This window comes from Mytilus trossulus, chromosome 3 (genome assembly GCF_036588685.1).
Source record: "Mytilus trossulus isolate FHL-02 chromosome 3, PNRI_Mtr1.1.1.hap1, whole genome shotgun sequence".
In the NCBI taxonomy this organism is placed as follows: domain Eukaryota; kingdom Metazoa; phylum Mollusca; class Bivalvia; order Mytilida; family Mytilidae; genus Mytilus; species Mytilus trossulus.
The window spans coordinates 54,651,533-54,666,648 of record NC_086375.1 but is presented as its reverse complement, the minus strand read 5'-3'; positions in this window follow the sequence as shown (position 1 = coordinate 54,666,648).

Below are 15,116 nucleotides of genomic sequence, written 5' to 3'. Positions count from 1 at the left end.
TTAACTAGATACATCAATGATGATTGTGGCCAAGTTTTGTTTAATTTGGCCCAGTAGTTTCAGAGAAGAAGATTTTTGTAAAAGTTAACGCCGGACGACGGACGCCAAGTGATGAGAAAAGCTCACTTTGCCCTTCGGGCCCGGTGAGCTAAAAAAGGTCACAACTTGGTTCGTAAATGGGCCTATTTCAAAAGTCTTAATTCTAAATAAATCAGTTAATTAAAGTACATACTATTCACCAAAGTAAGTCCAATATTATGATGATTTTGTGCAATTTTAAGACCTAAAAGCTTATGAAACACCTTGGCAGCCAATTACAGTACCAGGCCGACAATCAAAACTATGATTAATCAAATTTTTTTTAACCAAAATTGACCTTTGAAATACAAAAAATGTTTATTGCGGAAAGAAAGGTGTATTTTTTTTTATAGTTTTGTCTATGGTATTGATTCAAGTCTTTCTATGTGAAATTTGTATTTGTTACTCGATTAAAAACATTAATAATTTAGGGCGAATATTAACCCTTCGCCAGTGAACCTTCTCCAAATTTAACAAAGACTAATAGGGGAACATCAATGATGGAATTATACCTAATATGAGAAGCTGTTCATTTACCTTTGACATTTGACCTTTCATCTCAATTGAAAATAAATGAGGCCATGGTAGACGCTTCATACTTTTATGCAGATGCCTTATACTACGAAATTTTCGTCTGTAATATATCCATTGTTCTGAACTCATGTTCATGGTTTAGATGCTGGCAGGGCGGTTAATCTGATTATGACCTAATTTTCATGGTTCATTGGATAATATCAAGTTGTCATGGTTGTATCTTTTTTCTGATACTTTAAGCAATATGTCAACCCTGTTTGGTGTATGGATTGATATGGTAAACGTGTTGGCTGGTAAGGTTCCTCTTAGTATGTCCCAATATTATGTAATTCATTGGTTAATGATCAGTTAGAGGAAGGGATACCGTCGTAGACGTCAGAAGTAATAAAGTATAGGTGCCAGCCCCTTTCGGATGGAAGCAATGAAGCAGATCTACTCTAACATTGGCAGCTATAGGTTGATTTTTTAGAATATATATTTGTGTATGGTATGATTAGAGATTTAAAAAAAATTGGTTGCTTATATGGGGAATCACTGGAGCGGGGCCCCTCTTAGGTCAGTCAGTGGGCCCCACTTATGAAAATTTCTGGATCCGCCACTGATGATAAGTGTACATGTCTGTCTGGCAGAGTTCTTCTTACCATGGATAAGTTTGTAATGTGAAGTTTATGCTTTTAGCAAAGCCTTAGTATAACAGACTTTCAAACTAAATCAATAAAGTATGACAGGTGAGACATTTCAGCGTGCGCACTCTTGGTATTTATAATATATAATACTAGTCTAGTTATATTTACAGGATTTTGTAAAACTTGTAGTGTTTCAAGTTTGCGCTGTTATTTCCAAGCAGCCGCCCTCAATCGTTGATTATTTTGTGGTTCTGTGGCGCAGTGGATCGAACGAAACAACTGTCAAAAACAAAGGAGTAGGTCCGGTCCGGTAAGGACCGATTTTGGCCTCAAATTTCACGTTCAGCTGACGAAAGATTTTGGGCACTGTTTTAACACTAAAGTGTCTATTTCAGTTGATTCAATTAGTTTCTGTGAAAGATTTTAACGGATTTAGTCATTACAAACGCTCCGATTCAAGCTTAAAATAGGAAAAATCTATTAATATGTAAAAAAAAAAATGGCTCTTTTTAGATGGTTTTTGTCAAAATGAAAGTGGCCGCAACCGTGTTCATCCTCAACCTTTATATATGTTATGTATTGCATTATTATCAAATACAACTTATACATTTCAATTAGAATGAACACAAAAGCGGCCACTTTCATTTAAGACGGAAAACGTCTAAAATTTAACTAAAATGCTAAAATTGTGAAGATTTCAGTGATGGAGCATGACTTAATGATGATAGTACCCGATATATGTCCATTGTTTTGTTAAAAAAACAGCCCATCTATGTAGCAGAAGTATTCTACTTTCCAATAAAAAGTTAAAAGTTTACATTTTAACATTTTTTTAAAAACTGCTATATTTTGGAGCCAAAAAGGGGTTATAACCAAGAGACAAACATTTCAAGGCTTGAAGATGACTGCATTCTTGATGCAGTTATAATTATATAATTATAACGACACTGTTAACTAAAATGCACAGCGAAGCCAATATATATATATGCATAATTCACAGCAAAATTCATTTGCACTCGATGCAATGATGTCAGTTGAACAAGATGAATCAATTCATGCACAGTAAGTTGGAGACCTGGCAAAAATGCGTGATGAATCCAATGGTGATATTACAACACATGGGAAAGTTCACTTTAAAAGGAAAGCAACTGCGAGCTATTGATAATCATTTATCAACCGTACATCTGCTTAATCAGTATAAAAGCATTGTCTATTAATTGAAATGATCAAATACTAGCAGTTCTACAAAGACCTTGAACTATCCTTAGACTTAGTAGCCAGGGCAACTATGTGTTTGGTCGTCAATTTTGGAGTAATTGTTATAGGTTAAACTGTAATAGATCTGCTTTCGGTCTGCATGGTGAATGTCAAATTAAAATCACTTTTATATCCAAGGATATATTAAGGGGAAGCATGCGCTCTTCTTGATCGCACATAGGCGGATACAGAGGGCCCTGTGGTGCCCGGCCCTCTTTCGTGGTTGATTATATATAGGGAATCACTGAAGCATGACTTGAGCGCCCCCTTTTAGGTCAGTCAGAGGGGCCCATATGAAAAGTGGATCCGCCACTGTCGCAAACAATATGTGTGTGTCTGTAATGTAAAGAAAGAACTACTTGCAATCAGAAGGGGATGTAAAGACTGGCTTTGTTTAAGGGCGTACGGTGACTTAAGTTGTTAGTTTCTGTGTCATTTGGTCTCTTGTTAAGAGTTCTCTTATTGGCAATCATATCCTATTTTCTTTTTTTATCATAAGAAAATGAATCATGATAATAGTTTATTTTTAGTTGGGGACTCAAGACTCTCCAGACAAAAAAGGGGCAACCATTGTAAAGCTGAAGATGAAGAAACAAACTATTTGAATCTTGTTACAAATAACAGTTGTCTTAAAACTCTCTAGTTTGTGCTGATCTAGCTAATTTTACTTGTGTGTACAGTTTTTATTAAAACTTTCAGTGTAAAAATTGTAAAATCAAAGCTAAAAAGTACCTATTATATTTATTTATATTACATTTTTTGTGAGTATCAATCTACTTTTTGTGCAACATGCAGCTAACCTTAATGGCCTCTGTTTAACTATATCCATGCTTAAACCCTTTATAATCTATTTTCTTCAGTAAAAGTGAGTGTTACTGGACGTTATCACTCAAGATTCAAAGGGCTGACTATAAATGGATTTTCTTTTAACTTTTGTGTAAGTTGCATGAAGAGATAAAAAAAAGATTATTTAAAATTTCCTCCTTAAGAAGTCGCTTTATTTGCTTAAGACTGTGTGAAAAATCAATTATTAGAAATAACTATTTATTAGTCGTTCTACCCGTGGGAAATTATTAAAACTGATAACGGTTTTGATAAATCATACTTATCATCCTGACAACAGTCCATTTCTATTTGAGAACTTTCGATAACCCATTGGTCATCCTAGTAAAGTCAGTAAATTGTAGAAATCAAAATAGCATGCTTCGTACTGCAGTGTTCCAGAACAAATTTGCAGGATTTTATGGCGGATAATTGGCTAGAATGGTGTTAATTGCTGATTTAAACAATGTGTTAACCAGTATCGAACAATGCACGAGTGTGGTAGACATAGTTCAAGGCTCTGTTCATTGCTGAAGGCCGTACGGTGGTTTATAGTTAATTTCTGTGTCATTTGGTCTCTTGTGAAGAGTTGTCGCATTGGAAATTTTACCACCTCTTTTTATATTTATGTGTGTCGTGTGGAAGTTTTTTTATACTGACTTATACAACATGATTATGGACAGGCTTATACAACATGCCATTGGTTGTGAAACAGCATAGCTTTAAACGAAACAAGAGTGCTCACGCTGAAATGTCGCGTCTTCTTTACTAATCATTGATATTGTGTTAGTAGTCCTTTATATAAAGCTTTACTCCAACTATCTCACAAACTTAACACGATCCAAGAAAATGAGTTCAAGGTCATGTAAACCAAACAAGAAATACATGTACGCCATACAATCTTTCAATACACTAAATATAGTTGACCTATTGCTTATAGTTTCTACAACACAGACTTAACCAAGCGCACTAAACATTGACCAATGAACCATAAAAATGGGTCAAGGTCAGATGAACCATGCCAGGTAGACAGGCTTACTATTCTTTCATACAACCAAATAGTTGACCTATTGCTTATAATACTGAGCAATGAACCGTGAAAATGAGGTCAAAGTCAAATAAAACCTGCGAGACTGACATGTACAGAACAAAATATTTTCGTACACCAAATAAAGTTAACCTATTGCATAAAGTATTAAAAAAAAGACCCAAAATTCAAAAACTCAACTTTGACCACCGAACCATGAAAATGATGTCAAGGTCAGATGACACCTGCTAGTTGGACATGTACACCTTCCAGTCCTTCCATCCACCGAATTTACTAGACATATTGCTTATAGTATCTGAGATATGGACTAAAACATTTTAAAAAACTTAACCTTGTTCACTGATCCATGAAATGAGGTCGAGGTTGCAAGTGAAAGCTGTCTGATGGGCAAGGTACGCGATGATTGATGGACATGTGACAGACGGAAACATCGGCGGATTAGGTATCTATATACACAGTATAAAGCATCCTGGCCTTCCACCCATGAAATATAAAGCTTTTTAAAAAGAAGCGTGCTAACGACAAAAACTGCAGGCTCGACAAAAATGGTGTATGTCAATGAAATAGCCGCACGGCGACAGCGATAAAGAAAGACCAAAAGAATGAAAAAATCAAGGGTCATGTACATTAAGTAAAGCCCAAAATCATCCAGAATTATTAAATGTGTGAACAAACCCAATAGCTCTAGAGACTAACAACACGAATTTGACTAACGGAAAAATCATTTAAGATTTAATGTATGAACATAGAGAGTACTATTTTGTCTTCCCCTTTGTTCCCAGTAGAACAAACAACATAGATTGCGAAACATAAAACTCGATTCTGAAGAAGACAAACATCGGGTATCAAAGACAACACAAAAGCCGATACCACTTAAGGATATTGCTATAGATAATACTAATATAATTAAGGAAACCCGATCTCGCAACGACATGTCAGAAAACGGGGTATAAAAAAGATTGAATCTGATATGCCGGAAACCGGTATATAGAAAATAAAAACAAAAACAACTGTCACACGGCATGCTATTTTCTGATCTGCGTACACTTATTAAAAGTCTGAAAGACTTAGAGGGAAAAAGTAACACTCTTGAAACTAGCGTGCAATCTATGAATGGTATATATAATTATTACTAAGTATTATGAGACAGTAACTAACAGTTGTTAATAGGTTGAGATAGTGACTGACAGGGATTTCTAGCATGAAATAGTGACTAACAGTTATTACTAGCATGATACAGTGACTGACACTTATTAATTACTAGCATGAGATAGTGACTGACAGTTATTACTAGCATAAGATAGTGACCGACAGTTATTTCTAGCATGAGATAGTGACTGACAGGGATTACTAGCACGAGATAGTGACCGACAGTGATTACTAGCATGAGATAGAGACTAACAGAATACGTATCATGAGGCAGTGATTGAGTGATTACTTGTGCGAGATAGTGACTTACGGGGATTACTTAGAATATGACAGTGGCTGACAGGGATTACTTAGAATGGGACAGTGACTGACAGGGATTACTAGCATGAGATAGTAACTGACAGGGATTACTAGAATTGGACAGTGACTGACAGTGATTACTAGCATGGGATAGTTATTACTAGAATGAGAGTCACTTACAAGTAACTAGTGTGAGATAGTGACCGACAGTGATTAGTTTTATAATAGTAACTAACAGAAGACTGACAGGGATTTCTAGCATGAGACAGTCACCAACAGTTTACAGTTTGAGATATAGACTGACAGGGATTTCTAGCATGAGACGGTCACCAACAGTTTACTAGTTTGAGATATAGACTGACAGGGATTTCTAGCATGAGACGGTCACCAACAGTTTACTAGTTTGAGATATTGACTGACAGGGGTTTATAGCATGAGACAGTCACCAACAGTTTACTAGTTTGAGATATTGACTGACAGGGATTTCTAGCATGAGACAGTCACCAACAGTTTACTAGTTTGAGATATTGACTGACAGGGATTTCTAGTATGAGACAGTCAATAACAGTTTACTAGTTTGAGATATAGACCGACAGGGATTTCTAGCATGAGACGGTCACCAACAGTTTACTGGTTTGAGATATAGACTGACAGGGGTTTCTAGCATGAGACGGTCACCAACAGTTTACTAGTTTGAGATATTGACTGACAGGGATTTCTAGCATGAGACAGTCACCAACAGTTTACTAGTTTGAGATATTGACTTACAGGGATTTCTAGTATGAGACAGTCAATAACAGTTTACTAGTTTGAGATATAGACTGACAGGGATTTCTATCATGAGACGGTCACCAACAGTTGACTAGTTTGAGATATAGACTGACAGGGATTTCTAGCATGAGACAGTCAATAACAGTTTACTAGTTTGAGATATAGACTGACAGGGATTTCTAGCATGAGACGGTCACCAACAGTTTACTAGTTTGAGATATAGACTGACAGGGATTTCTAGCATGAGACGGTCACCAACAGTTTACTAGTTTGAGATATAGACTGACAGGGATTTCTAGCATGACACGGTCACAAACAGTTTACTAGTTTGAGATATAGACTGACAGGGATTTCTAGCATGAGACAGTCACCAAAAGTTTACTAGTTTGAGATAAAGACTGACAGGGAATCCTAGTATGAGACCGTCACCAACAGTTTACTAGTTTGAGATATAGACTGACAGGGATTTCTAGCATGAGACGGTCACCAACAGTTGACTAGTTTGAGATATAGACTGACAGGGATTTCTAGCATGAGACAGTCACCAACAGTTTACTAGTTTGAGATATAGACTGACAGGGATTTCTAGCATGAGACGGTCACCAACAGTTTACTAGTTTGAGATATTGACTGACAGGGATTTCTAGCATGAGACAGTCAATAACAGTTTACTGGTTTGAGATATAGACTGACAGGGAATCCTAGTATGAGACAGTCACCAACAGTTTACTAGTTTGAGATATTGACTGACAGGGATTTCTAGCATGAGACAGTCACCAACAGTTTACTAGTTTGAGATATTGACTTACAGGGATTTCTAGCATGAGACGGTCACCAACAGTTGACTAGTTTGAGATATAGACTGACAGGGGTTTCTAGCATGAGACAGTCACCAACAGTTTACTAGTTTGAGATATAGACCGACAGGGATTTCTAGCATGAGACGGTCACCAACAGTTTACTAGTTTGAGATATTGACTGACAGGGGTTTATAGCATGAGACAGTCACCAACAGTTTACTAGTTTGAGATATAGACTGACAGGGATTTCTAGCATGAGACAGTCACCAACAGTTTACTAGTTTGAGATATAGACTGACAGGGATTTATAGCATGAGACGGTCACCAACAGTTTACTAGTTTGAGATATAGACTGACAGGGATTTATAGCATGAGACGGTCACCAACAGTTGACTAGTTTGAGATATTGACTGACAGGGGTTTATAGCATGAGACAGTCACCAACAGTTTACTAGTTTGAGATATTGACTGACAGGGATTTCTAGCATGAGACAGTCACCAACAGTTTACTAGTTTGAGATATAGACTGACAGGGATTTCTAGCATGAGACGGTCACCAACAGTTTACTAGTTTGAGATATTGACTGACAGGGGTTTATAGTATGAGACAGTCAATAACAGTTTGCTAGTTTGAGATATAGACTGACAGGGATTTCTAGCATGAGACGGTCACCAACAGTTTACTAGTTTGAGATATTGACTGACAGGGGTTTATAGCATGAGACAGTCACCAACAGTTTACTAGTTTGAGATATTGACTGACAGGGATTTCTAGCATGAGACAGTCACCAACAGTTTACTAGTTTGAGATATTGACTGACAGGGATTTCTAGTATGAGACAGTCAATAACAGTTTACTAGTTTGAGATATAGACCGACAGGGATTTCTAGCATGAGACGGTCACCAACAGTTTACTGGTTTGAGATATAGACTGACAGGGGTTTCTAGCATGAGACGGTCACCAACAGTTTACTAGTTTGAGATATTGACTGACAGGGATTTCTAGCATGAGACAGTCACCAACAGTTTACTAGTTTGAGATATTGACTTACAGGGATTTCTAGTATGAGACAGTCAATAACAGTTTACTAGTTTGAGATATAGACTGACAGGGATTTCTAGCATGAGACGGTCACCAACAGTTGACTAGTTTGAGATATAGACTGACAGGGATTTCTAGCATGAGACAGTCAATAACAGTTTACTAGGTTGAGATATAGACTGACAGGGATTTCTAGCATGAGACGGTCACCAACAGTTTACTAGTTTGAGATATAGACTGACAGGGATTTCTAGCATGAGACGGTCACCAACAGTTTACTAGTTTGAGATATAGACTGACAGGGATTTCTAGCATGAGACGGTCACCAACAGTTTACTAGTTTGAGATATAGACTGACAGGGATTTCTAGCATGAGACGGTCACCAACAGTTTACTAGTTTGAGATATAGACTGACAGGGATTTCTAGCATGAGACGGTCACCAACAGTTTACTAGTTTGAGATATTGACTGACAGGGATTTCTAGCATGAGACAGTCACCAACAGTTTACTAGTTTGAGATATTGACTGACAGGGATTTCTAGTATGAGACAGTCAATAACAGTTTACTAGTTTGAGATATAGACCGACAGGGATTTCTAGCATGAGACGGTCACCAACAGTTTACTGGTTTGAGATATAGACTGACAGGGGTTTCTAGCATGAGACGGTCACCAACAGTTTACTAGTTTGAGATATTGACTGACAGGGATTTCTAGCATGAGACAGTCACCAACAGTTTACTGGTTTGAGATATAGACTGACAGGGAATCCTAGTATGAGACAGTCACCAACAGTTTACTAGTTTGAGATATTGACTTACAGGGATTTCTAGTATGAGACAGTCACCAACAGTTTACTAGTTTGAGATATTGACTTACAGGGATTTCTAGTATGAGACAGTCAATAACAGTTTACTAGCTTGAGATATAGACTGACAGGGATTTCTAGCATGAGACAGTCACCAACAGTTTACTAGTTTGAGATATTGACTGACAGGGATTTCTAGCATGAGACGGTCACCAACAGTTTACTAGTTTGAGATATAGACTGACAGGGATTTCTAGTATGAGACAGTCAATAACAGTTTACTAGTTTGAGATATAGACCGACAGGGATTTCTAGCATGAGACGGTCACCAACAGTTTACTGGTTTGAGATATAGACTGACAGGGGTTTCTAGCATGAGACGGTCACCAACAGTTTACTAGTTTGAGATATTGACTGACAGGGATTTCTAGCATGAGACAGTCACCAACAGTTTACTAGTTTGAGATATTGACTTACAGGGATTTCTAGTATGAGACAGTCAATAACAGTTTACTAGTTTGAGATATAGACTGACAGGGATTTCTAGCATGAGACGGTCACCAACAGTTGACTAGTTTGAGATATAGACTGACAGGGATTTCTAGCATGAGACAGTCAATAACAGTTTACTAGTTTGAGATATAGACTGACAGGGATTTCTAGCATGAGACGGTCACCAACAGTTTACTAGTTTGAGATATAGACTGACAGGGATTTCTAGCATGAGACGGTCACCAACAGTTTACTAGTTTGAGATATAGACTGACAGGGATTTCTAGCATGAGACGGTCACCAACAGTTTACTAGTTTGAGATATAGACTGACAGGGATTTCTAGCATGAGACGGTCACCAACAGTTTACTAGTTTGAGATATAGACTGACAGGGATTTCTAGCATGAGACGGTCACCAACAGTTTACTAGTTTGAGATATTGACTGACAGGGATTTCTAGCATGAGACAGTCACCAACAGTTTACTAGTTTGAGATATTGACTGACAGGGATTTCTAGTATGAGACAGTCAATAACAGTTTACTAGTTTGAGATATAGACCGACAGGGATTTCTAGCATGAGACGGTCACCAACAGTTTACTGGTTTGAGATATAGACTGACAGGGGTTTCTAGCATGAGACGGTCACCAACAGTTTACTAGTTTGAGATATTGACTGACAGGGATTTCTAGCATGAGACAGTCACCAACAGTTTACTAGTTTGAGATATTGACTTACAGGGATTTCTAGTATGAGACAGTCAATAACAGTTTACTAGTTTGAGATATAGACTGACAGGGATTTCTAGCATGAGACGGTCACCAACAGTTGACTAGTTTGAGATATAGACTGACAGGGATTTCTAGCATGAGACAGTCAATAACAGTTTACTAGTTTGAGATATAGACTGACAGGGATTTCTAGCATGAGACGGTCACCAACAGTTTACTAGTTTGAGATATAGACTGACAGGGATTTCTAGCATGAGACGGTCACCAACAGTTTACTAGTTTGAGATATAGACTGACAGGGATTTCTAGCATGAGACGGTCACCAACAGTTTACTAGTTTGAGATATAGACTGACAGGGATTTCTAGCATGAGACGGTCACCAACAGTTTACTAGTTTGAGATATAGACTGACAGGGATTTCTAGCATGAGACGGTCACCAACAGTTTACTAGTTTGAGATATTGACTGACAGGGATTTCTAGCATGAGACAGTCACCAACAGTTTACTAGTTTGAGATATTGACTGACAGGGATTTCTAGTATGAGACAGTCAATAACAGTTTACTAGTTTGAGATATAGACCGACAGGGATTTCTAGCATGAGACGGTCACCAACAGTTTACTGGTTTGAGATATAGACTGACAGGGGTTTCTAGCATGAGACGGTCACCAACAGTTTACTAGTTTGAGATATTGACTGACAGGGATTTCTAGCATGAGACAGTCACCAACAGTTTACTAGTTTGAGATATTGACTGACAGGGAATCCTAGTATGAGACAGTCACCAACAGTTGACTAGTTTGAGATATTGACTGACAGGGATTTCTAGCATGAGACAGTCACCAACAGTTTACTAGTTTGAGATATTGACTGACAGGGATTTCTAGCATGAGACAGTCACCAACAGTTTACTAGTTTGAGATATTGACTGACAGGGAATCCTAGTATGAGACGGTCACCAACAGTTTACTGGTTTGAGATATAGACTGACAGGGGTTTCTAGCATGAGACGGTCACCAACAGTTTACTAGTTTGAGATATTGACTGACAGGGATTTCTAGCATGAGACAGTCACCAACAGTTTACTAGTTTGAGATATTGACTGACAGGGAATCCTAGTATGAGACAGTCACCAACAGTTGACTAGTTTGAGATATTGACTGACAGGGATTTCTAGCATGAGACAGTCACCAACAGTTTACTAGTTTGAGATATTGACTGACAGGGATTTCTAGCATGAGACAGTCAATAACAGTTTACTAGTTTGAGATATAGACCGACAGGGATTTCTAGCATGAGACGGTCACCAACAGTTTACTGGTTTGAGATATAGACTGACAGGGAATCCTAGTATGAGACAGTCACCAACAGTTTACTAGTTTGAGATATTGACTGACAGGGATTTCTAGCATGAGACAGTCACCAACAGTTTACAAGTTTGAGATATTGACTGACAGGGATTTCTAGCATGAGACGGTCACCAACAGTTTACTAGTTTGAGATATAGACTGACAGGGATTTCTAGCATGAGACAGTCACCAACAGTTTACTAGTTTGAGATATTGACTGACAGGGAATCCTAGTATGAGACAGTCACCAACAGTTTACTAGTTTGAGATATAGACTGACAGGGATTTCTAGCATGAGACGGTCACCAACAGTTTACTAGTTTGAGATATTGACTGACAGGGATTTCTAGCATGAGACAGTCAATAACAGTTTACTGGTTTGAGATATAGACTGACAGGGAATCCTAGTATGAGACAGTCACCAACAGTTTACTAGTTTGAGATATTGACTGACAGGGATTTCTAGCATGAGACAGTCACCAACAGTTTACTAGTTTGAGATATTGACTTACAGGGATTTCTAGCATGAGACGGTCACCAACAGTTGACTAGTTTGAGATATAGACTGACAGGGGTTTCTAGCATGAGACAGTCACCAACAGTTTACTAGTTTGAGATATAGACCGACAGGGATTTCTAGCATGAGACGGTCACCAACAGTTTACTGGTTTGAGATATTGACTGACAGGGATTTCTAGTATGAGACAGTCAATAACAGTTTACTAGCTTGAGATATTGACTGACAGTGATCAATACAAACTTATTCTAGAAGCCTACAGAAGCAACACTATTTTTTGAAATTCAATGTTGTATTAACTGTATTCTTAGTTTTATTAGAAACATATAACTTTTTTCACTTCCCTTCTGAATTTAGTTTCCAAAGAAATTTAGAATCAAACAAGTTATTCAAAAATAAACTATTGACACATGCAGAGATATGTCTCAACTGTTAGCAATGTTATATTGTTTAATAATTCAAAGTTACTAGACCACATGTGCCAGTGGACAGAGCTTCAAATTGGAGAACAAACTGAGATGTACAATGCAGTAATTTAACTTTATAGAAAATATTGTTGTCTATTGTAAGTAGTTCCTATCAAACTTAACATTGACAATAGGTAATTAATTAATTCACTGACCATGACCTTGGTAGTAGTCAAACTGATATGGACTGGCAGTAATGTAACTTCATACAAAATACCATTCACAAATAGTTCTTATTGCACTTACTTTAGCAGAAAATGTAACAATGGTTGACACCTACTTTTACCACCAATGGACTTTACTTTACCTGACCAAATGAAATTTTGGAAAATGTCAGATATGAAATTGAAGTTTTCTCCTTTGATAATTTATTATAATAGGAATATTTATTTGACTGCAGGGTAGACATACTAAATTAGAATTTTTTTTTTGTCCTCGTCTGTTCCATCATTATAGAAGCAAAATAATTATTTATTGCAAATTTCTGGGCTACTTAATATACTAAAACTCAAAGTAATGAAATATTATTAAAACTGATTGATTCTTTCCAGACAGATTGGGCAGGTAATTGTGGTAATTGCTATTGGTAATGATAGACACTGCAATAGGGAATTTCAATTTTCAAAATACTGCTAGTGATTTATCACGTCTAATACATCCTGTGAACACAATAATTGTGGGTCCATTATCGGTTCAAATCATTATCCACAGGCTAAACTTATTAAGTGGTTGAGATATCACTTTGCTGTTTGTTGTCCCATATGTATGTCATAATATCCAAACAATCTCAGCAACCACAAATCAAAAAATCTTTATTGTATATTATAATTAATAAAATTGAAAATGGAAATGGGGAATATGTCAAAGAGACAACAACCCGACCATATAAAAAACAACAGCAGAAGGTCACCAACAGGTCTTTAATGTAGCGAGAAATTCCCGCACCCGGAGGCGTCCTTCAGCTGGCCCCTTAAAAAATATATACTAGTTCAGTGATAATGAACGCCATACTTATTTCCAAATTGTACACAAGAAACTAAAATTTAAAAAATACAAGACAAACCAAGGCCAGAGGCTCCTGACTTGGGACAGGCTCAAAAATGCGGCGGGGTTAAACATGTTTATGAGATCTCAACCCTCCCCCTATACCTCTAGCCAATGTAGAAAAGTAAATGCATAACAATACGCACATTTAAAATTCAATTCAAGAGAAGTCCGAGTCTGATGTCAGAAGATGTAACCAAAGAAAATAAACAAAATGACAATAATACATAAATAACAACAGACTACTAGCAGTTAACTGACATGCCAGCTCCAGACTTCAGTTAAACTGATTGAAAGATTATGATTTCATCATATGAAAATCAGACACAATCCTTCCCGTTAGGGGTTTAGTATCATACCATCATAACATATATGAGAAGAACATAACCCGTGTCATGCCAACAACTGTTTTTTGAATAAATGTGTTTAGTTCCGATGCCAAGACCTGAACATTATGGCAAAGTTCAACTTTCTTAATTTTAATATTTTGCCTTGAGGACAAAAACAACATGCAAGCATGAATTTCTTGATAACCATTGAGTAAGTAAAATCTTCTTTAGTCCATATATGCAAGCAAGATCATAGGTATCAGCATTTTCTTAAGTGACCCTCAGGTGGTTCATCTTCGCTAGTGGAGGGGAGACCCAATTATAAATATGGGCTAGCGAAAAATGCAGAGGGATAAAAAGCCATAAAGTATTCCCTTCAAAATATCCTCAACCAAAATTACCCCCCCCCCCCCCCCAAAAAAAAAAAAGAGAGAGGTTACTCCTAAGCAAGGCATTATGAAATGTAAATAAAAAAACAGGATTTGAAATGTAAAAAGAAGAACAGGATATTAAATGTAGATAAAAGAACAGCAATTTTCCATTTTAGAAATAAAGCTTTCTGATTTTTGAACCTGTCATAGATATTGTTATTATAAAACTATGATATTCATAAAATCTGGCAAGATTTGTAAAAATGATGGCACTCAAAATGAATTTTCCATATAATTAATGTTTCTAAGGGGCATAACTTTGCCAAAAATTGAAGTTATTGTTCTGGTTTTCAAATTCTGAAATATTAAATGATTTTCGATCTTGTCCAACACATTGCTAAAATAAACTGATAAAAGTCTTATAGAAATGTGGCAAGAATTATACATAAGAGAGTGCTAACAAGACCTGACCGACAACTGTCATATTCCTGACTAAGTACAGACATTTTCCAAATGCTGGGTAAAACAACGTTCCAAAGGTTATATGTAACTGGGGTAATATAAATTTGTATTTCA